This window comes from Eschrichtius robustus, chromosome 10 (assembly GCF_028021215.1).
Source record: "Eschrichtius robustus isolate mEscRob2 chromosome 10, mEscRob2.pri, whole genome shotgun sequence".
NCBI lineage: Eukaryota > Metazoa > Chordata > Mammalia > Artiodactyla > Eschrichtiidae > Eschrichtius > Eschrichtius robustus.
This window is the reverse complement of record NC_090833.1, coordinates 39,126,044-39,150,948: the sequence shown is the minus strand read 5'-3', so window position 1 is coordinate 39,150,948 and position 24,905 is coordinate 39,126,044. Positions and strand designations below refer to the sequence as shown.

Here is a 24,905-nt window from a genome sequence, read left to right as displayed (position 1 = left end):
CTGGACCATGTTGCTGAGAGGGCAAGATAGTTACTACAAGCATAAATGTAAAAAGAGAAGCCATAAAAGAATAGAAGAACATATAGGAAAAATTTTACCTGATCACAAGATAGAGAGCTTTGTAAGCATAAAAGCAAAGGAAGAGAACAAAGTATTGCCACGTTTGACCACATGAATGTTAAATGCTTCAGCAGGTGAAAAAAATGAAAAACATTAATATAAGAAATGGGGAAAAAAAAAGAAATGGGGAAATCTTGTAGCATAGATGATCAAGTAAAGTAATATCATTAATATATGAAACTTATATAATCCACTCAGGAAACTATGACTATCCTAGTAGAAAAATGAGCAAACACATGAACAGGCAATTTCCAAAGGAAATACAATTGTCAATTATATGAAAAAAATGAATATGAAATACATATTAAAGCAAAAATGAAATGCCTTTTTTCCCCAGATTCCCCATATAAGTGAGATCATGCAGTATTCGTCTTTGTCAGACTTATTCCACTTAGTATGATGCCCAAAATGCCATTTTTAACTCCTCAAATTGGCAAATACTGGTACCAAAAAGTGTAGTAATGCTCTGGCCTAGAGAGTCAGGGAAATAAGCAAAGTCCTCCACTGTTAGTAGAATGTATTTGGTGCAATTTTTCTGAAAGGCATTTGGAAGTATATACCAAAAATTTGAAAATATTTCTACTCTTAAAAAGCAATTCTGCTTCTAGGAATTTATCTTTCACAGTTGTGTAAAAAGATGTTCCTTCCAGTATTACTGGTAATATCAACAAACTGGAAACAACTTGAATGCCCAACAACAGTGATTTGGTTCAATAAATTATGGAAGTCATATAATGCTATATTTTCAAAAGCCTTTACAAAGCATGCTTTAGTAAAAGGATTCCAAACTTGGGTGCCAGGCAGTAATAGAAGTGAGTGAAGTAGTCTGGATATAAAGTGGAGACATGGAGAAAAGAAGAACTATTTCACTTTCCTCTTAGTTCTATCACTTTTTTTTTAAAGAGTGTTAAGTGAAATTACAAACAGCAACTGACAATCTCAGTTGGAGAACAATAGGGAGCAGTGGGGACTGCAGTAAAGTAGAAAGCACGGCCCTATCTCACAGGATCAGCTGAGCTCCATGTGGTTGAACACCCGGTGAGCCAATCAGATCTATTTATTGGCTACCAATTTACAACCTTTGCTTTCAAATTTTTTTGGCAAGAAAATGTTTATCATTGTTAAGTGAAAAAAATAGGTTCCACAGTAGTAACTGTCTAATAGTGAATGTAGTATATCATATTATGATATTGAATTGGATAATACTTGTGTGTATTTGTATGTGTGTCTGTGTGTACATCTTTATATGCACAGAAAAAAGCCTAGAAAGAAATAAGCCAAAATGTGACTTTATGTAGGCCTTTGTGATCACAAGCTGTTTTAATTTTTTCTTTAATATCTTTGCATTTTTAATGTTTTCCATAACAAATGCATACACATTACTTTTAAAAACAACCAAACCCACCAACAAAAGTTTATCTTGAAAACACCTAGGCTCCGTTTGGACGTTCAGGAAGGATTTTCCTGAAAAGCACAGGTGGAGTCCTCTCTAGCAGTTGTACTGTCAGCTCTGCACCTGAAGCTGGGTCTGGTAGCCTGCTTGCTGTTGTTGTTATTATTCTATTGTCTTTGAAATGCTCACTGGCTTTTGGCAACCTTGCGCTCATCACCCTTGCCAAGAAGTTTATGGAAGTGTGAGCCAGTGAGAGTTCACCCGTTCTAAGTTTTGAAAAAGTTCTATTTCTTCATAGTTAGAGATGTACACTTTAATAAAGATAACTATACAAACGTATACTGTCGACTCCAGACCTGGCAGTGCTATTAAACAGCACGAATCCATGCGCTGTACTTCAGTTGTTCAAACGTCCTTATGAAAACAGTTATGAAAAAGTTGCCATTCATACAGGTACGTGGGCAGTCTTTTTTTTTTTTGTTCTTTGCATGGGCAATCTTAAACATCAATAAGTTGGCTGTTTTCCCCTGAGCTGGAGAACAGCGGCCGATTCACACTTTGGAAGTCAGGCCAGCAAATCTAGAGAAGGCAAATACAGAGTTGCAAACCTGTGAATGCTTTTATTCCCTTCACAGACTTCCAGAGCAAAATGGATTGCTTTGCAATTGTGAAGGGGAAAAAAGAAAGGAAGAAAAGAAGGACAGAATGTGTTGGCTTTGTCTGCCCGTGGTTTGAGTAGAGGGGAATTTTTTTTTTTCTTTTTTGGATGAAGAGTGGGATCTTAATGGGCGCTCCTAGTCGGCCGAGGCAGCCTCTGAAAGCTCCTCTTGTCAGAGGAGCCCAAGATAGAAGGATCCATTGTTTCCCAGTCTGAAGTTATCACTCTTCCCTTTATCCTTTCTTTTGGACCTTTTAGTGTTTGCTTTATCAGAATATTTTAATCCCTACTGTGGTGACTAGTGTAATTTATCTCATTAAGCCTCTCCTATTTTCTTCTGTTTACATGACCAATATTATGTTTTATGGGGCTTATACCAACAAGCCACTCCTTTGTCCCATTGTTTCAGCTCTAGGCCAAAAATCAACAAACGAAGTTTTATCTTTCCAATCTTGGACCTCACCTACTTGTCATTCAGTTTGTACAGGTTGCATGAAGAGCATGTTCCTTTGAAAACAAAGCAAGGATTCATTTTTATGACCTAAAACCAAACAATTACCTTTCTCAAAAGGTCCTGGTCATCTCTTCTAGACTGGCAGAGACTCGCCTTATGAGGCGGAAAAAAAAGTAGATACTTCCTTGTGGGTTGAAAGCCCAAAGTCCCCTAGCAATACCGCCCTGCTCCCTAACTAGTGTATCTTCCATAGTGTATAGAATATCCTAGAAGCAGAGAACCTGAGCCCTGGAAGGCACCTGGTGAGGTTATCTCATCCAAACCCCTGCCCTTCAGCAAGACCACACCCAAGCCAGACTGAGCCAGACCAGAGGAGAATCAGTCGTTTTTAAAGGCATACCAAGGAGAGCCTTCACTCAACCAGTCACAAATATCATGTCAGAAAATTCCTTCTCTAAAAAACCAGCCTAATAAAAGCTTTGTGATTTCCTCAGTCACTCTTTTTCTTTTCCAGATTGAAAATAACAGGGTACCATCCTCAGAGAATCAACAACAGTTTAATGAGCAGTAACTTCCTACAAGGCAGTGGTTCGCAGACGTTAGTGCACATCAGAACTGCCTGGAGGCTTATTAAAAACACACATTGCTGGACCCCACCCCCTAGAGTTTCTGATTCCTGAGATGCAGCAAAACTGGAGAATTTGCATTTCTAGCAAGTTCCCAGGTGATGCTGATACTGTCAGACCAGGGATCCCACTTTGAGAACTGCTGATCCTACGAACGCGAAAGGAGAAATATGAGGATAATTAAGAGGCAGAAACAAGTGGAGTAACAGCAAGTTAAACAAGTTAACCTCTACATAGAAAATGGTAAATGCCTATCAGATAAGTTCTTTGCTGTCAGACAGAGGCCAGTGGGGAAGGCTGACCACAAGCGGTAATTTAGGATGTTAGCTATTAACACAGGGACCTGCGGGAGCACAGCTGAGGAGCGCGGTGTTCTGGGTAGGTGGGGAAGAGGCCAGGAAGGCTACCTGCAGAACTGGAGGCCTGAGCAGTCATTGCTGGGTTGACTTTTAAAGAAGAGACAGTGTCCAGACAAAGGTCAGGGCTAGGCATGTGCTCTTCCAGCAGAAGGAACTGTATGGAATTAAAGAGGAGTCGTGGAGCTTTTACGGGAGAGCAAGTCATCCAATTTTCTCAGAGGGGAGAGTGGCAAACGAGGTGGTGATGACAGAACTGCAGAGGTAGGCAGGGACTAGATCACGAAGGAACGTCAGAGCTGGTTTAAGGAGTCTGGCAATATTCTAAAGGCCATTATTTGACACAGAATATAAAGAACAATTTAATAAGACTCCATGAACATCAGAGATGAAAAGAGAATACACAGCTATCCCCAATCCTTGTACTTCCTTCTCTGTAACTAGGACATCTCTACCGGGTTTACTCTGGTTTGCAGCTGATGTCGAGGCCTTGCTAAGTTTCTAGCCTAAGTGTGGACAAAATTCCCTTTCCTTTTAGTTTAGTTGAGAGCTTTTGGAGTTTCATAAAGGGAAATTTGTAAAGACACTAGGCAAACATATATGAAACCAAAGTGAATAGACAGAATACAGAAGTTGGGTCTAGAGATAAACAGACGCTTCTAGCTCCATCTTTCACTAGCTATACAGCCTTGACCATGTTACTTAACTTCCTGTGCCATAGTTTCTGTATTTAAATAGAGACCTAATTCCCTAACAAGATCCATAAGATCTTATGTGTTCTGGCCCCTACCTGCCTTTTCAGCCTCATCTTATATGCACTGATCTTACTCTTTTATTTATTTATTTATCTATTTTTGGCTGCATTGGGTTTTTGGTGGTGCACGCAGGCTTTCTCTAGTTGCAGCGATCAGGGGCTACTCTTTGTTGTGGTGTGCGGACTTCTCATTGCAGTGGCTTCTCTTGTTGTGGAGCACGGGCTCTAGGCGCAAGGGTTCAGTAGTTGTGGTGCAGGGACTTAGTTGCTCCGCGGCATGTGGGATCTTCCCAGACCAGGGATTGAACCCTTGTCCCGTGCATTGGCAGGCGGATCCTTAACTACTGCACCACCAGGGAAATTCCTGATCTTACTCTTTCTGCTCCATCTGCATAAATCTTCTTCAAGCTCATGTTTGTCATGCTCCCTTCTACCACAGGGCCTTTGCACATACTGTGTCCTCTGTCTGCAATAGTCTTGCCTCCCTCTTCAGTAATTACTAGATTTAGATGTAAGGCCCACCCCCTCTAGGAAATCTTTGATCTCTCTGAATAGGTAAAATCCCTCCATAGACTTTTTTACTATGAGGAACTTATATGATAGCACTTAATATTGTTATTTGTGTAACTGTTTGCTTAATGTTTCTCTTCTCCTAAACCAGGGGTCAGCAAACTATCTCCAGCTTTGGCCTGCAGCCTGTTTTTATAAATAAAGTTTTATTGAAAAGCAGCCATGCCCACTTATTTCGATATGATCTGTGGCCACTTTTGTACTACAGTGGCAGAGCTGAGTAGTTAGAGCAGACTTTATGGCTTGAAAAGCCTAAATATTACTCTGGCCCTTTACAGAAAAGAAGTTGCCAGTTCCTGTACTTGACTATAGTCTCCATGAGAGCACATACAAAGTCTATTTTTGCTTACTCACATATCTTCAGCATCTAGCCCAGTGTCTGCTACATGGAAGATGCACAATAAATAAATAAATGAATAAACAAACGAACAATAAATGCAAGGAGATTTTTTTAAATGTCTATTTTACTAGAGTGTTGAAAAGGTTAAATAGGATAATATATGTAAAGAACCCAGCAATATAGTGCCTGAAACATAGCAGATGGTTAATAAATATTGGTAGTTATTATTATTCTCAATCTTTCCTTAGTGCATTTCAGTCTTCTCTCTGGGTCTGGACCTAAGCTGTCCCCTGGCCCTGGGCTGAGTTGCATTCCTGTCCTTCACCCGTCCTACTTTCTCTTGCCCTCTGGCCCTTGCATGTCTACTTCTGACTCTAGGATTCTTTTCTTGGTCTCAGATTCTGAGCAATGTCTTCTCCACTCTGCCTAGAGATTTCCTTCTAGGATGTTCAGTCTATTTGAAGCATATTATTCTCAAACCTTGTCGTAGCCTTAGGGTGACCCTCCTTTAACCTATCCCCGGGGCTTGGCTTCACGAGGGTCATCTAAGTGATGGCAGTTATCTAAGTGATGGCAGTTTCGTCTTATTTTATGGCCACCTCCTTCAGGGACAGCAGACAATTTCTTCTCTTCTGGTTCGGCAGGAGAAGCTGTAGGACTGGAGGGGAGCTCCTAATAAGAGAACAATGAACAGAGGCTCGGGAACTGAACCTGTGTGGCTTTAAGGCAGAAGGGATCGAAGCGCAGCTCAGAGGCTGTTCAGCCTGGACACAGGCCCAGCTGGTGCAGAACCTAAAAGGAGGGGGTTTAGTAAAACCAGGGGTCAGCTAACTGTAACCTGCGGGCCAAATCCAGCCTGTCTCCCATTTTTCTGTCCCTTTCATGCTAAGAATGGTTTTTGCCTTTTTTAAATGGTTGGGGGGAAAAAATCAAAAGAAGAAGAGTATTTTGTGATGCATACAAACTATATGAAACTCAAATTTCAGTGTCCATAGTAAAGTCTTACTGGAACACAGCTGTGCTCATTCATTTACGTCTGTGGCTGCTTTCACGTCACGACAGCAGAGTGGTTGGCACCAGAGGCCATAAAGCTGAAGATGTTTACTGATACGCCCTTTAGAGAAAAGGTTTGCCAACCTCCGAGTTATACGAGTAGCCTGAGCTGTGGACGGTGACTTTTGACCTGAGCTCGTGAGAGCCTCTTTTGAGTTCAGTGTTGCTTGGCCTCTACAAACCCCACCAGATCCCAGCCCAGGGTGCAGCCCAGGGTGAGGTAGGGAGAGAATGGGTTAATTAGATGGGTTAATGAGAGGAATCATTCTTGAAGGAGGTGGGAAGGGATGAGATGAGAGAACACAACAGTCTGGTTCAAATGCTGGTTTCGCCACTTAGAGCAGTGGGAGCTTGAGCCAGTGTCTTACCTTCTCTAAGCAGCAGTTCCCATATTTTAAAATGTGAATAATTATCCTCTCAAATATACAGTGACATGGTGAACACCGAATGAGCTAGTGCGTGCAACAATGCCTGGGGTGTGGTAGGCACTCAATAAATATTCACTACTATTACTATGTGTGGATGGAGTACACCAGTGGAAGAGTTGGCTTTGGGGAGGGAAAAGCCATCTCAGTGCACCCCGTGGAATAGTGTAAAAAAATAGACATTGGAGAACACACAGACCTGGGTTCAATTCTGCCTCCGCTAGTGTACGCATCACTGTTGTATGACCCTAGGGAAGTTGATTAACTTCTCTGAGCCTCAGTACCCCGCCCCCCAGCTACGCCTCCTTTATGTAACTCAGATGTCAAGTGGGACCTTCCTACTCTTTGATTTAGGAAACATTTCCTTATGGAACCACCTGCCACCATCTCAAGTAAAACACATGGGGCTCCTGTTTCACCCTGTGCCAACAAGGCCATTCAGAAAATTCTCTTTCAACAAGCGTTTCACGAATTGAGTAAATTTACTGGAGATTTGAAGAGCTATACTTCTGAGCGTGGGATCACATTGTGCCCCACACAGTCTTTTTCTAACCCTCCTCCCCTCCTCTTGCTTCTACCTCCCTTCTTTCTGAGTGAAGAGCCCACAGTACACCGCCCCCCTTTCTCCACCCATTTCCCTATACACCCTGTTGTAGCCAAAAGAGGCTGGTCAAGACATTTCCCCACAAAGATGGTTCTGTCCCCAAGAGGAATCCTCCTACCAGCTGCTAAAAGGATAAATTTCCTCTATCCACTAACAAGCAAAATAGGGATAATTATGACTACCTCACAAAGTGTTTGTGGGAATTAAATGAGGTAATGTGTCTGCCAGCTCCTGGCATGCAAAAGGCGTCCCCTCCCCTCTTGATTCTTCCTTTGAGATTTGAAGGAACAAAGAGAGAAGCTGAGAGATATTTTGACATAGGGGCGGGGGTTGATAAAGCAGCCTGGAAGGTCATCTCCTTGACCATCACCCTCCAGTGAAGTAGAAGAGATTATTTGCCAGGAGAAACTGCGAGAGGTGGAGGGACTCGGGGCGGAAGCCAGACAAGTCTGGTTTGTCTTGGAGTCCATCCAAAAGGGTTTAGTTACTAAAACAGCAGTTCCTCTACATAAATCCTTCAGGTTCTTGAAAAATATTATTAACTCACTCCTGCATCATAAATAATCCTAATTTTATTAATTTTGCCTCTCAGGCCAAGGCACAGCTCCTGCACAGCTCCCTCTCCTGAGCATACAGCTGAAGGGGCAAGGTCCCCAGGCAGAGGGCAGTACCTGCGCCCTGGGCTGAATGGTGTTAGGTGGGCTGCAATTTAAACTGGCATTCCCTGATGTTTTCCAAGCCCTTGCAGAGTGGGCTCTTCTTAATAATCTTTCCTTAGGTGTAGGACTCAGAATGGGTGGTTTATTGGCAAGGTTCTGCGTGCAGAGGCATGGGAATTCTGTTACTTGTCTACTTGGACTTGTTTGATGTCCTGTTTGCATTAGTATTCTTTTTCTTTCTTTTTTTTTTTTTTAACCGCAGAAGTTTTTTGTTTTGTTTTGTTTTTTTTACTTCTTCCAAAAGAGCTGATAGATGGCTCTCTTCCATTTTGCTTTGGGCCAAGGATGTTTCTACCCAATGTTGTGAAAACAAATGGTCGTGATTAGTCAATGCCAAGTTGTATCCTCTACCCTAAGAGGCCCTTGCTCTCCTCTCTAACTGCCCCCACCCACCTCCCTCCCTCCCTCCCTCCCTCCTTCTCTCTCTCTCTTTTTTTTTTTTTAACTGAGATTTCTCATAGTTTTCTTTCCAAAGCAAAGCTAAGTTGAAGGGTTAGCAACACCTGTCTCTTTCTATGGTGTTGTTTGGGGCTTAAGAAAGAAAAAAAAAAAACCTAGGGGTTTAGGAAACAAGTGTTCAGTTCCTGTTAGTCCACTGTGTGTCTTCTGAAAGAGGCTTTATTAAATGTTTTGGTTTTATGACTTACTGTTTTCCCCAAATGTAAAAATAATTTGTGTTTGTGTGTAAAACGTGGAGACACCAAAAAATATAAAGAAATGTAAATAAAAACCATGTACTGAGTTCTTCCCCTGTTGGAAACCCCACTGTTAACATCTTTTTTTTTTTTTTTTTAATTTATTTTTGGCTGCGTTGGGTCTTCATTGCTGCACACGGGCTTTCTTTAGTTGTGGTGAGCGGGGACTACTCTTCGTTGTGGTGCACGGGCTTCTCACTGCAGTGGCTTCTCTTGTTGCAGAGAATGGGCTCTAGGCACTCAGGCTTCAGTAGCTGTGGCACTCGGGCTCAGTAGTTGTGGCACGCGGGCTCTAGAGCACAGGCTCAGTAGTTGTGGCGCACGGGTTTAGTTGCTCTGCGGCATGTGGGATCCTCCCGGACCAGGGCTCGAACCTGTGTCGCCTGCATTGGCACATGGATTACTAACCACTGTGCCACGAGGGAAGCCCTGTTAACATCTTGATGCATTTCCCTAGACTTCTTTCTCTGCAAATGGGCATACATAGTTACCACATGTGATCCTATTGTGCACACAGTTTTTTGGTTTTTTATTTTATTTTATTTTATTTATTTTTTAACATCTTCATTGGAGTATAATTGCTTTACAATGGCGTGTTAGATTCTGCTGTATAACAAAGTGAATCAGCTATACATATACATATATCCCCATATCTCCTCCCTCTTGCGTCTGCCTCCCACCCTCCCTATCCCACCCCTCTAGGTTGGCACAAAGCACCGAGTTGATCTCCCTGTGCTATGCAGCTGCTTCCCACTAGCTATCTATTTTACACTTGGTAGTGTATATATCTCCATGCCACTCTCTCACTTCGTCCCAGCTTACCCTTCCCCCTCCCTGTGTCCTCAAGTCCATTCTCTATGTCTGCGTCTTTATTCCTGTCCTGCCCCTAGGTTCTTCAGAACCTTTTTTTTTTTTTAGATTCCATATTCCATATATGTTAGCATATGGTATTTGTTTTTCTCTTTCTGACCTACTTCACTCTGTATGACAGTCTCTAGGTCCAACCACCTCACTACAAATAACTCAATTTCATTTCTTTTTATGGCTGAGTAATATTCCATTGTATATATGTGCCACATCTTCTTTATCCATTCATCTGTCAGTGGATACTTAGGTTGCTTCCATGTCCTGGCTATTGTAAATAGAGCTGCAATGAACATCGGGGTACATGACTCTTTGAATTATGGTTTTCTCAGGGTATATGCCCAGTAGTGGGATTGCTGGGTCCTATGGTAGTTCTATTTTTAGTTTTTTGAGGAACCTCCATACTGTCCTCCATAGTGGCTGTATCAATTTACATTCCCACCAACTGCAAGAGGGTTCCCTTTTCTCCACACCCTCTCCAGCACTTATTGTTTGTAGATTTTTTGATGATGGCCATTTTGACTGGTGTGAGGTGATACCTCACTGTAGTTTTGATTTGCATTTCTCTAATGATTAGTGATGTTGAGCATCCTTTCATGTGTTTGTTGGCAATCTATATGTCTTCTCTGGAGAAATGTCTGTTTAGGTCTTCTGCCCATTTTTGGATTGGGTTGTTTGTTTTTTTGATATTGAGCTGCATGAGCTGCTTGTATATTTTGGAGATTAATCCTTTGTCAGTTGCTTTATTTGCAAATATTTTCTCCCATTCTGAAGGTTGTCTTTTTTGTCTTGTTTATGGTTTCCTTTGCTGTGCAAAAGCTTTTAAGTTTCATTAGGTCCCATTCATTTATTTTTGTTTTTATTTCCATTTCTCTAGGAGGTGTGTCAAAAAGGATCTTGCTGTGATTTATGTCATAGAGTGTTCTGCCTATGTTTTCCTCTAAGAGTTTTGTAGTGTCTAGCCTTACATTTAGGTCTTTAATCCATTTTGAGTTTATTTTTGTGTATGGTGTTAGGGAGTGTTCTAATTTCATTCTTCTACATGTAGCTGTCCAGTTTTCCCAGCACCAATTATTGAAGAGGCTGTCTTTTCTCCATTGTATATTCTTGCCTCTTTTATCAAAGATAAGGTGACCATATGTGCATGGGTTTATCTCTGGGCTTTCTATCCTGTTCCGTTGATCTGTATTTCTGTTTTTGTGCCAGTACCATACTGTCTTGCTTACTGTAGCTTTGTAGTATAGTCTGAAGTCAGGGAGCCTGATTTCTCCAGGTCCGTTTTTCTTTCTCAAGATTGCTTTGGCTATTCGGGGTCTTTTGTGTTTCCATACAAATTGGTGCACACAGTTTTGAAGCCTGCTTTTCTGCTTAACATTTATTTCATGAGCATTTCCTTATCATAAAAATTCATCAAAAGCACCCCTCTTAATGGCTATGTAGTACTTGTAGTATTTGCTGCCCCTAACCTAATCATAATCAGATTGTTCCACATGTAGCCTGTGTCCAGTTTTCCACCATATAAATAATGCTGCAGTGAGCTTCTTTGTACTTTGTCCTTGTGTATCTGAAAAGTCCCATGGAAAGTATTCCTAGAAGTAGGATTACTGGCAAAATAGAATCCTGGAACTTCACGTTAGTCTTTACTGACTTCAGTCAGCCCAAGGTGTTTCACCTTGGATCACATAACAAAGTGTTTAGTAACTAAAATAGCCAAAGGACTAGATGATGTTTGCATATTGCTGGTTTCACGGTATGCAGCTTGGAGACAATATAATATAATGATGTTGTGTCATAATTATGATTTGGAAATATTCCAAGGTGATAATAGTAATAGCTAACATTTACTGGGTGGTTAATACGTGCTAGGCTCTGTTTTGAGTGTTTTACAGGTACTAACTCGTTTAATCTCACCACAAGTCTAAGAAGTAATTAGTATTATTATCCCCATTTTATATACGGGAAAGGTGAGGCAACAGAGGGGTCAAACTACAAGGTAAGTGGCTGAGCCAAGATTCAAACCCAAGCATTTTGGCTGGGAGTCCATGCCCTTAAAGCACTTGATGACCCTGCCTGGAAGTAACCAAGTGGGTAAGATTCTTCACCCCCGACATGCCACGGCTGCAGTGCAGCGGGAAGGGGGATGGTGAATCCACTGCTCACTGCCGAGTTGTAGCCCTCCTTCCCCCAGCTCTCATTGCCCCCTTCCCTAGCTGTGCACCCGCCTGGGTAAGGACAGGAGAGAAACCAAGCTGCAAAAAGCACCCAGTTCTGTATCTGAAGGGGAAGAAGAACATATATCAAGGTGGTCTCAGGAAGCTGCTTATTCGGGAAGGGAGGGAAGAAATAAATGAAAAAACATTGCTTCAGGGTCTTGGTTTTTTTGTTTTGTTTTCATTTTTGGTTTTGAAATCATTAGAGCATTAGACTTGCCTAATTAGAAGCAATGTTTCCCTTATGTTTTTCACCAATTTCATTTCAGTGGGTTCCTGGCTCATCTGTTGATGCAGTGCCAGAAGTGAGCTGCAGAACAGGAATTACTGAAGATGACAGTGACCGTGAGTCCTGAAGGAGGTAACTAATCATTTTTGGTCCTGTCCACTGCTGAGCGCCGTGGTTACAAATGACCTCTAGACAACTGTTCAACGTGGATGGTTCTAAAGGCACCTTGTTGTAGAGAGCGCTGCATGGGACTGGAGTTCTGATTAATGGCCATTTTCTTTTGTCCCACCTCCTTGTGTTTCCTTAAAATAATACTGGTGTTACAAAAGACTACACAGGGTGTTTCTGTTTAGGTAAAGTCGACTGGTGCCGGGGTGAAACAAAACATAACACAACCACTGCAGCAAAACACAAACACAGAGCAAATCCATCCTGCTTCACCTCCCCCTGGCCAGGTTCCACATAAGGAAACCCAGCCAGAGGAGTTCCCTCGGTTCACACTGGCTCAGGACAGAAATGTATAAAACTTTGAACGGCACCAGCAGTGACCCAGGGAAGAAATGAATCACAGAACCTTTCAGGGATGTGGCCAGCCTAGATATCCTCCCACAGGTGTAGGTCTCTGCAGTGGGGGACCCGGAACAGCCAGAAATATACCTTCAGTGTTTGCCCTGCCTGGATCTGGCACATAGAGGCATTCAACCAATGTATGCTTAATTGCAGTGGGTTCTGTTGGAGTGAATGGAATAGTAAAAGGCAGAAGTAGAGATGCTTTTTCCTATTATTTTGAAATAGTCTAAGAGCACTAATAATAATAGTAGTAATAATAATAATAGTTAACATTGTTTTCTGTGGGCCAGGCCCTGTTCCAAGCAGTCTCTCCTTCCCTCAGGGGCAACCTCTATCCTTATTTATAACACCATAGGTTAGTTGGCAAAGGGAGATGTTTAATAGGGGGGAAATTATCAAAGTCCATCAAGAGTCCTCAGTTTCCCTGACTGCCTCTGTGATCTCTAATTGGCCCAGTTGCTCAGAAGCCCTAACAGCTAAAAGGTAGTAAAGTAAGGAGTCAAGTTCACATTACAAATTGGGCCTCAAAAAATAAAAATGAAATAAAAAAGGTTAATTATTGAGTTCAGCCTCCTTGAGGTCACATCAACCTGATCCACTTCCTTTGTTGTTGCAGAGATCCAGAAGCACCCTTTCAGATCGTGAGGATGGGATGGGAGTGGGGAGGAGGTTGTATCCACCTAGCTAAGCAGGTTTGTAAACAAATGACAAGCAAATTAAAGGGGAGTCTGTGGTAGAGTTTTATGTACAGCTAAAAACATCCAAAATGCCTTCCAATACTCAAGAATTATATAAGGTGTATTGTTACGTGTAGAAGCCTCTGAGCCCCCCTTCTAAGAATTCTCCCAGGAGGCTGGGGATTGGGAGTAGCAGCCATGTTGGTACCATGTGGTCCTTCCCCGTGTTGACTGAGGGCACTGGAAGCAGACATCAGACTCAAGGCCAGCCAATTAGATCCTCTCTCCCAGGAATTTATCACTGCAATGAAAGGATGCTAGTTAGCGTGGGCTGGTCTCTTAAACCAAGGACGTACAACTCAAGAGCTGTGTTACTGCACCATAGGCAGCAGAAGCACAGAACACCTGACTGCAGGGAGAAGGAAGCAGATGTGCAGGGAGACAAATGAGGGCACTGAAGTAAGAGACTGGAGAAGAGGGCAGGAGGAGAAAAAGAGACAGCACTGGAGCAAAGTAGCTGATTGGCCTCTGCTGGTTTTCTAATTTAGTTCCTATTCAAACCATCCTGAGACCCAGCTGTGCCTCTTCTTCTGGGGCACCATTGGCTACTCTTGAACCTTTATACTATAACCTCTACTGTTTTGATAATGCTAACTTGAGGGGCTTCTGTTACTTGCTGTTCCGGCTACAATGGCTGTGTAACAAAAACCACCCCAAAATTGAGTGGCTTAAAATAAGAACACTTATTTTGCTTAAAAATCTGCACTCTGAGCAAGGCTTAGCATGGACAGCTTGTTTCCACTACAACTTGGTTTCAGCTGGGGTAGTTTGAAGGCCAGGGGCTGAAATTGTCTAAACTCTTACCTATGCCTGGCCTGGGAAGACTCAAGCAGCTGGGGATTGGAAGAGCTGGAGCTATGTGGAAATCTCTCTGTCCATCTATGGTTTCTTTATCATGGTGGCTTCAAGGTAGACGGATTTTCCCCTGGAGGCTCAGGGCTCCAAAGGTACAGTTCTCAGGGAGAGAGGGCCAGGTGGAAGCCATATCACCTTTTATGACCTAGCTTCCAAAGTCATGCGGTGTTATTTCCACTTCATCCTATTTGTGGAGGAAGTTACAAAGATCCACCCAGGCTCAAAGGGCCACTGCCTCTCAATGAAGGAGTGTTACCATCACATTGTGAGAAGAACATGCGATGTATGTTAATGTGGACATCTTTAGAAAATAGAATCAGTCATACTTGTAAACAAAAGAACCTTGATTAACATATGGAATAATCCCGAAAGCTCAAAAAGGTATCAGAGTTCCCATAAGATTATCAGTGTTGTGATGGAAAATATGCTGGTTTCTGGATACAGTGAGAATTCTTTCTTTTTCTTCTGAATTAGTGAACATCGAATTTATCCATAGGTGGTCTCACTGGGTTCTGCCCAGGAAACAGTATTTTAAAGTTGACTTGTCTCCCTGATTCTGGAACCATCTTGTCCTTAATTTTGCCACATAATTAGATGTGGATTAAGTTCAAATCCCTTGTTGTTTGTAGCAAAAATTTTCTCGTCATCTTATTTTCAAATGTCGTTTGCAAGCATATCCTTTCTTGCTTGGTGAATGAGCTTTTTTCTCCAACTGGACTCTGCTCATACTTTTAATAAATAATCAGGTTTTCAGGATCCAAAATACTCGAGAGCTGTAAAGTAGGCACTGCTGAAAGATCTGTTAACTCCTTCGGGCCTCCAAGGTGCTATTTCTAATGTTATTGCTTCATATCCCATAATAGAAGCTTGAACCTTATTGATGGCCTTTCTTTGTGTGTGTAGAGGGTGAAGGCTAGGAAAGGAAGAGTCGGTGACCTGGAACAGGGAGATGAATTAACTCTTTCAGCAAGGCTTAAAAGAAAAGATTTTAGTCTTTTATAAACTCTAAAAGATACTGAAGTTTCCAGAATAAATCAGTACCTAAGATAGTGTTATTAGATGCAATAATTACTGGAATGATAAAATCCTTGTTGATGCTAGCTGAAAATAGGTATGTTCTATACTTACTTTATAGCAGCATTTCCAATACTGTCCTAGAATGAAGTTAACTATAAAAATATGCACATTCTTATTACATTCTCAGAATTGAATTCAAATTGTCATCTTTTTTATTATTAATAAAGTTTACTCAGGTTTGTACAAAAATCTTCAATTTATGGGTTCAGCCTATTATTTGATATGTGGAATAAAAAGATAAGACCATTGTTGGCAAGTTTTCAAAATTCTACCTATAATAAGTGAATATGCATGAATATAGGGCCAGCCTGAATAATAGGTATATTTTGGATTTTGTACAACTAGTGGTCTGGTAAATATTTAACAACCAGCTTAACCAAGGCTGGGAGTAGGAGGGTCTTGACTTAGAGCATTTGCTGATTTCTGTGATGTAAATATTTCCACCATAGCTGATTTCATGCTACCAACATGGCATCACCGAATGCAGAATTGGGAGGAGACATGCTCAGTGGGCTCTTCTGAGCTGTATGAGCCAGTCCTGCACACCACTGGTTACAATTATGGGAAAGCCAGTTGGATGACTCTTGGATAAACCTTGTTATAATACTACGGGGATAATAAGAACCTACTGTACAGCACAGGGAACTCTACTCAATACTCTGTAATGACCTATATGGGAAAAGAATCTAAAAAGTGGACATATGTCTATGTGTAACTGATTCACTTTGCTGTACAGCAGAAACTAACACAACATTGTAAATCAACTATACTCCAATAAAAATTAATTTTAAAAAATACTAGGGGGAGGGGCTTCCCTGGTGGCACAGTGGTTAAGTATCTGCCTGCCAATGCAGGGGACACAGGTTCGAGCCCTGGTCCGAGAAGATCCCACATGCTGTGGAGCAACTAAGCCCGTGCGCCACAACTACTGAGCCTGCGCTCTAGAGCCCACGCGCCCCAACTCTACTGAAGCCCGTGTGTCTAGAGCCCATGCTCCACAACAAGAGAAGCCACTGCTATGAGAAGCCCACGCACCACAACGAAAAGTAGCCCCCACTCGCCACAACTAGAGAAAGCCCATGCGTAGCAACGAAGACCCAACACAGTCAAAAATTAAATAAATAAATAAATAAATAAAATACTAGGGGGAAAAAAGACAAATTTTAGGTGGCAAGATCTGCAGCAGAGACATTTAATGCCCATTGACTCTCCATTTACTCCCCCACATTTCTCACTGACCAGTGGACTGGCAACAGAGATGGAAGCATTTAAAAGTTGGTATGGGGCTTCCCTGGTGGCTCAGTGGTTGAGAATCTGCCTGCCAATGCAGGGGACGCGGGTTCGAGCCCTGGTCTGGGAAGATCCCACATGCCGCGGAGCAACTGGGCCCGTGAGCCACAATTGCTGAGCCTGCGCGTCTGGAGCCTGTGCTCCGCAACAAGAGAGGCCGCAATAGTGAGAGGCCCGCGCACCGCGATGAAGAGTGGCCCCCACTTGCCGCAACTAGAGAAAGCCCTCACACAGAAAGAAAGATCCAACACAGCCATAAATAAATAAATAAGTAAAAAAAAAAGTTGGTATGCAACTACCAGCCCTCTCTTCCCTTGCCACTGCACCACTCCAATAAAGGAGGTCACATGTCACCAGTGGTGCAGATACAAGATGGGAGAACCTGTATCAACATGGTTCCATGAATGTCTGTGTGGAGCTCAACCCCCTTACACCAACACTGGGTGTGTACCATGCTTCGGTGAGCGACTGATGACCAGCAAGCTATCCCATACAGAATGGCTTAAGACCACAATTTATTGTTTTATCTCCCATTTCTGCATGTTGGTTAAGCTCCACTGGGCATTTCTTCTGCTCTTCTCACTTAGGGTCTCATGTGGTTGTAGTCAAAATGGTGGCTGGGGCTGGAGACCTTGGAAAGCTTGACTGGGATTGAACTGAGGATGGCCTCTTTGCTGAGATCTGGCACCTAAGTGCTCCTCCACGTGGAGTCTCATTCTCCAGCCATCTGCGCATGGCCTCTCTTTGGCAGTGGGATGGTCAGACTTCTTATACCATGAGTGACTTCAAGTGCAGAGGCTGTCAAGATTTCCTAAGGCTTCTGCTCCATTTTCTTGGTTAAAGTGAGTCATGGGATCAGTGCAGAGACAGACTGGGAGGTGACTAGACAAGGGTGTGACTACCAGGAGTTAAGAGTCATTGGGAGCCCTCTTTGGAGACTAGCTACCACTTAACGACAAGTAAGAATTAAGCCTTTGTTATGTTAAGCCACTTAGATTTCAGGGTTAATTTGTTCCCTTGGCAAAACCTAATCTGACTGGTCCAGAAATTGGTACTGTATTAGTGAAGATAAGGTAGACGGTGCTGCAGAAATAAACCCCTAAATCTTACCAGCTGAACACATGGGCCTCTGGGCGTCATATGGCTCTGTAGGACTGTTGCCTTCCAATGATGACTCAGGGGTCTCGGTTACCAAAGTGATGACTGAGGCCACTTGCATTTTGTTGGTACACCATCTGGAACATGTGGCTCCCAGCTCACCTGGGCAGGAAGAAAGAGGACAAGGGGAACTCATGGCTCTTAAGTACCTATTGGCCAGAACTAGCCATATGCCTCTTGCCCCAACTATAAGGAGGCTGGACAATTTGGGGGAGCACATGGATATTTGGTGATTAATAAATATCTCTGTCATAAAGTTATATGGAGCTCTTCGCCTCTTTCGTGTTTCCTCCCTTCTCCTTACCTCACCCTCTATGAAAAATTTAAGAAAAAGAGAGAGTTGGGGGCAGGAGAGGGAGATAGGAAGGAAGGAAGGAAACAGCGAGGGAGGGAGGGAAAGAAGGAAGCAGGGAGGGAGGGGTGGAAGGGAGGAAGAATACCAGAAGGGATTTATAGGATGCAAATACAACCACTAAACTATTAACAAAACTATTAACAAGTACTGCTAAACAAAATCTATGAAAAAATAACTAATAGCAAAGGCTTTCACGGTGTTTTTAGCATTTTTTTTTCCTTTTAATCAGCAATGATAAGGAAACTAAACCAGATTAAGTGCTATCTTATTGGAGATACAAAGGCAAACAAGGGGAAAGAAGTGATTGAAGAGCACTTCAGAAAGCTCAGTACATTCAAATCAGCAGGGCCTGATTACTCACATCCAACGGCACTTAAGGAATTGGCAACTGTAATTGCAGGACCACCAGCCTTTATTTTAGAAAAGCAAGATTGGACAGGAGAAGGTCCTGACAAGTAGACTCTGCAGATGGAGTATCTTTTTTTTTCTTTTTTTTAACAGAGAAAAGCACAACTGTAGTAATTATAGACTATTCAGCTTATCTTGGATACCTGGGAAGATACAAAAACAAATCATCAAACAATCAATTTGCAACCATCTAGAAGAGCACAAGGTACTGGGTAGTAATCAACACGATTTTGTGAAGTACAAATTATGCCAGACCAATTTAATTTTACCGAGAGGATGATGAGCCTGATGGAAGAGGGGAAAGCAGTACCTACAGTTGGACTTCAGTAAGTTTTGTTTGTTTGTTTGTTTTCTTTTCTTTTTTTATTCCATCCCCGGACATTTTCAGCATCAACTCTCCAAGAGGATGCTACCTAGATCAACAATTGGGTGGGCACGACTCTGGATGAGGCACTCAGAGTGATAAAAACAAAGATTCTGCTCCAGGTTGACATAGTTATTAGTAATAGTTATTGTTATTTTAATCAGTTGATGTGGACAAAGAAGATGACAGTGGTAAAGAAGATGTTGAGATACAAATAACATTCTCTACTACAGAGGGGAAGTATGAGAGAAAAGAGGAGACATAAAAACCAATCTAAGAAATCCAGCAGCTAAATAATATGGGATCCAGGAAATGAGAACACAGAAAATGGCAAAAGGGAAATTACTAGAGAAACTATATAAGAAAATTTCCCAGGAAAGGACGTACGTGTTTACATTAAAAGAGCCCACTGAGGGCCAACTACAGTAGATGGGGAAAATAAGCCACTTGGATACAACATTGTAAAAATTTAGAACTCTAAGAATAAATAAAATTTCTAAAAGTTTCCAGAGGGAAAAATTAGGCCACCTACAGAGGAATGAAAATTGAGCAGCCAAATTCTCATTAACATCTCTGGCGGCTACAAGATAATAGAGTGGTCCTTTCAATTCTGGGGGAAATTGAATTTAAAAATAATTTCTATATTCAGCCAACCTATCATTCAAAGAGTAGAATATAGACATTTCACATAAACCAGCACTTCGAAAGTATACTTCCCAGACTCCTTCCTTAAGAAGTTACTTGAATATGTATTCCAGCAGAATGAGGATATTATCCAAGAAAGAAGAAGGCGAGGGTCCTAATATTGGAAACAGAAGTAGAGTATAATACACAGTCTTCCAGTTTAGAGCAGGAGAATGAAGAGTGCCAAAGGTAAGGACTCTTGGGCAGAAGAGAACTCCCTGCAGTTCATGGTGTGATTGAGGGAACAAAAAATAAAAACAAACAAAAGACTTGAGTGTTATGATAAAGTATATATTTAGACAATAAAAAAGACAGGCAAGGGGCTTCCCTGGTGGCGCAGTGGTTGAGAATCTGCCTGCCAATGCAGGGGACACGGGTTCAAGCCCTGGTCTGGGAAGATCCCACATGCCACGGAGCAACTGGGCCTGTGAGCCACAACTACTGAGCCTGCACGTCTGGAGCCTGTGCTCTGCAACAAGAGAGGCCACGATAGTGAGAGGCCCACGCACTGCAATGAAGAGTGGCCCCTGCTTGACGCAACTAGAGAAAGCCCTCGCACAGAAACGAAGACCCAACACAGCCAAAAATAAATATAAAAAAAATTTTTTAAAAAAGGCAATTAAGAATTCCAGAAAAAACAAAAAGCTAACTGAGAATGTTATGGTCCAATTTGAAGAAGAATAATATGTATGATTTTCAATAATATATAGACTGTTAGAGAAAAACTAGTACTTGGTGTTAAAACATTATCCTTTGAATAGGTGAGGAGTTATGACAGTGCCCTCATAGAAAAGCAAATGACAATCCTAACATGCTCCTTAGCTTGGCAGTGCACAATGTTGACGTAGTCTTAATAATGTAAGTACTTTGGCTTTAAACTCTTGCAGTCAATGGACATAGTAAGGAAGATCTTGGCTATGTTGCAGAAAAAAGAGGCAAACATTAATCTTGATAATATGAAAGTATAGCTGACCGAAGGTGGGAAGTGCAAAATGAAGGAAATATGAAGAGAAGAATAGTGTCACTGACACCCTCAACTTCTATAATGAGAAGTCAAGATACTCAGGTTTTCAGAATGAGAAATTGAGGCATAACATAATATTTAAAGTTACAAGGGTAACCATAACAAAACTTAAAAATAATGATATAACTACCCCAAACTGGGAGGAGTTGGGAGGAAGAAGAAGATAACATAAATGAGCTAAATGCTTATCTTTTGTAACTGCAGACCATCCAAAAGAGGAATCATATATTCAAAGAATGTATAATTCATGAGTGATTTTTCATAGGCATACATTGAAGGTCATGGACACAATCTCAGAGCACAGGTATCAACAATCTCTATAGCTTAAGGACACATTATAGTGCTGATGATCTTGCAGCCATGGCATTTTTTCCCATTCCATTATCCATGCCCAGTTATAAGATTATACTTGCAAACTTAAAGCCCTATCTGCTTTAATGCTTTTTAAGTTTTTCTCAGAATTATCTCTAATATTTCACAGAGTACTCTCTCCAAAATTAATAGCATGGTATATGGCCACGTGGCCTCTTTATGGTATTTTATTATATCTAATTTCTGTTCCCCAAGAATATATTCTCAGAATTAGGGTTTTGCCTCCACTGGATGAAAGCTTAGATGACCTTGTTATAGGAGAAAAACTATTTTAATATAACTCTAAAAATTAAAAGAATACAAAAGTCACTTGAATCACTTCTAGACATTCCTGTGCATTTAAATAACAGCATGGTTAACAACCTCCTGTTAAATGATGGCAGATGCAAGTAGAACTCTGCTGTAACTTCATAATTGAGGTCCAAAGAATTCAGTCATGTAATGTGTGGGACCCACTTAGTGCAGAGTTCATGAAATGACCAATGTGAACTGGCTCCAGGAGGACAGGAGCCAATCACCAAACTCGGCATATCCAAATTTCCATTATCAAAGAGTGTGTAATTACAAGCTCCCCTTTTCTTCTGATTAGTGGCTAGAGTGGCATGCCACATAGCCACACACGTAAACTCAGTTGCCATACACACTGCCTACTAGCTTTAAATTATGCAATTCTTGATTACTCTTGGCAAGAGTTAAACTATTTCAAATTTTACGCAAAATTGGTACTTACCTAATAGGCCAATTACACTATTTCAAATATTCATTATTCTAATTTATCTACAACATGAATATATTGTAAAAGAGCGGTATTTACTTTTTTAAATTAGGGAAAGTCAGGGGGGTGTTTGCAACCAGAAGAGCTAAAAGCAAAAATCTTTAAGACAGTGTTCACAAGAGGTGGAATTAGGGTTGGGGAGGGATCATCATAAGCTTCTCTGTATCATTTCATGTATACTGTTTAATTTATTGTAAGGTGTATTTACTACTCTAACACAGTAAGTATTATATTATAGTAATTAGATTCATAAAAACAGTAACGGTTGCTGCTCTTAATATTTCTCAATGACTGGTCCCTGCAATACTTGTTAAAAATGCAGAATCCCTGGTTCCAAACACAGTCCCAGTGAATATTACCCCCTCTACTGGGGCCCAGGAACCTGCATTGGAACCAGTGGTTTAGACCCAGATCTTACTAAAGGCTCACTTGTACGTCTTCTTCAAGCATATTTCAGGATTGAACTTCTTGTGAAACCATCACATGCTGTATTGCCTTCAGTGGTGTTTACCGTATCCCAGCATCCTTCCTTCCATTTCTGTACCACTAAAATGAAGGAAAAAAACCAAAATGACCTCACTGTCTCTCTCTTTTGATGTATGATATTATCTAGGGGAACAGCAGTTCTTTTCAAGATCCTTTAAGCTGTGCAACCTCTTGACCATGGAACAGCTAAGAAAACCTCAGTTTTAAAATTCATGACAATGACTGGTTTCTTAATTATGTAAGGAGAAAGATTTTGAGACTGTCTTTGTATCTTATTTTGGTGCTAATCATTTTTTCTCATTCCCATGACTGCAGGAATATTGATCTCAGCGTTACTTTGACCATTAATGAATTATGATGGCAATAAGCAGAGACGCACACCTCCAGCCTCCTGGGAGCTTAATCTTCTGCTACAGCGTTTGCATTTGTAAGTCAGCACCTGTGTGATCCATATTCTAACTATTTGTTATTCTCCTTTAATTACATATTGGTGGTGGTCCATCTGTAGCCTGAGAGCAACCAACTGGAGACTCAAAGAAATTATTAAAGTATTAACTTTAAATTAGAAGGTCAAAAGGAAACATAGTTGGGTTTGTTCCTACCCATTCCAGTATGATGTTTCAGGAACAGTTTTTCCCTTTCATGTCAAGGAAACTTGGGTCTAAAAAGTTAGTACAGAACTTTTACCTTCAGAGAAGTTTTCACCTTAAATATTTCCTGTGTCACCAGTATTTCTGTTAGCATCAGCTTTACCTCATCTGTCAAATACCATTTTGTTTGGCAGGTGATACATTTTAAATCCTGTACTTCCTACTTGGTCCTGATAAGTCACTCAAGTTGGGGTTTAGGGAAATGTAGATGGTCAAGTCAGTCCCCGAAAACTTTTCCTTTTAGCATTTTGGCAACGTTTTATTTTGACATAATTTCAAATTTCTATAAAAGTTTCAAGAATTGTACAAGAAATCCCCTTTACTGAGATTCATATTTATATCTTGCCCCATTTACTACCTCTCTTTCTATGAATCTGTCTATATTGCACACTCTCTTTCTTTCCTGACCCATTTGAAAGTAAGTTGAAGACGTTGTACCCCTTTACCCTGAAATATTTTGTTATTTTCCTAAGAATAACATTCTTTTTAATAACCATGGTTTTATCAAAATCAGGTATTTTAATGATATAAACCACAGTCCAAATTTAAATTCAGATTTTCTCAATTGTCCCAATGATGTCGCAATAATTAGTTGTAAGCTGATTTTTTCCCCAGACCAGGATGTAATCCAGGTTTGTGCATTGTACTGAGTTGTAATATCTGCTTTGTTTCCTTTAATCTGGAAAAGTTTCTGAGCCTTTGTCTTAACTTGTCTTAACTTCGTCTTAACTTTTGGGGGGTGGGGGGAAGACTCTTCATGCTGGGTTTGACTAGGATGTCCTCATGTTTAGACTTGGGTTATGTATTTTTGGCGGAGATACCATTGAGGTGAGGTCCTGTCCTTGTCAGTGTACCATATCAGGGGTACCCAGTGTCCATTTGTGATGTTAACTTTGATCACTTGGTTCAGGTGCTTACTCCACTGTAAAGTTACAGCTTTTCTCTTTGTAAATTACAAGTGTTTTGTGGGGAAATATTTTGAGACTGTGTCAATATCCTGTTTATAAAATTTTTTCTACTTTGCACGAATTGATGATGTTATAACTCCATCATTCCTTCTAGATTTATTAGTTGGCATTTTGCTGTAAGGAAGAGCTTTCCTTCTCTGCATTTACTTTTTTTGCTTATTTAAGTCTGAGCTCATGGATTCTTAGGTTATTCAGTGGGTTATAATCTATTTCTGTCCTTTTTAATTTTGATGCTTAAATTTTCTCAAATTTGGCCAGTGGCAGCCCCTTCAATCTGTTTGTCTTTTTGACATGTTTCCATGACGCTTTGAAGCACTACCTTAGTTTCTGTAGCAACTGGCTCATCTTGTATTCCCTCTGCCCCCTCCCTGGAATTAACCATTTCTCCAATGAGCCCCCAGGTGAATTTTGGTAAGAAAATCAAATTTATCTTTTGTGCCTGCCCCTCCCTTTTTCTCTTACCTTTCAGTAAGCTGTCCCATGAGTCCCTACTGTAACTGTGATTTTCAGCATCTCTAGTTAGAGAGGAAATTCTGATAAATTCATTTACCTTACAATTGTTTAGGAATGATTGCATTACCCTTCTTAGAAATGCTTGCATTTTAAAAAGGGAAACCAGTTAGAAAGCAATGCTCAATTAAACAACAATATTAATCACAGAATGTTACTGGTGAAGGAGACTTTAGATCACAGGGTCACAGCCTCAGCCACCCTCAGCCCCCTAAGAGTTAGCGTGAATGTGTGTGCGAAAAGCCCAGTGGTGTCAGCAACAGAGTGGTACAGACGGGGCTAAACTGGAGGGTGCAAGCCCACCTAATGATATTTAAATTAAAATAAATAAATAAACACTGGGCAGACCAAGCAAAATTTGTTTATTATCCTTATTTAGCCGAGGGCGGTCTATTAATGACTTTTGTGTTAAAGTAAAACTAAACTAATGGTTTTAACACTGTGCTTGGGGGAGCCACCAAGATGCTTTATAGAACTTTCCTGGGGGTTCTGGAAATGCTGTGGACAGATCCACTCTCGACCTCCCGATCCTCTTCAGCCAGAGTCGCTTCC

The 24,905-nt window shown here is 41.2% G+C and overlaps 1 long non-coding RNA gene across 1 annotated transcript in view; it reads left to right on the top strand.

The window, feature by feature from the left end:
• Positions 1 to 24,905, top strand: part of LOC137770214 (uncharacterized) — a 172,506-nt gene that overhangs the window by 17,579 nt on the left and 130,022 nt on the right. The window contains exons 2-3 of the long non-coding RNA XR_011075138.1: positions 12,111 to 12,202; positions 22,541 to 22,652. This is a non-coding gene — a long non-coding RNA (uncharacterized lncRNA). The remainder of the gene's footprint in view (positions 1 to 12,110; positions 12,203 to 22,540; positions 22,653 to 24,905) is intronic.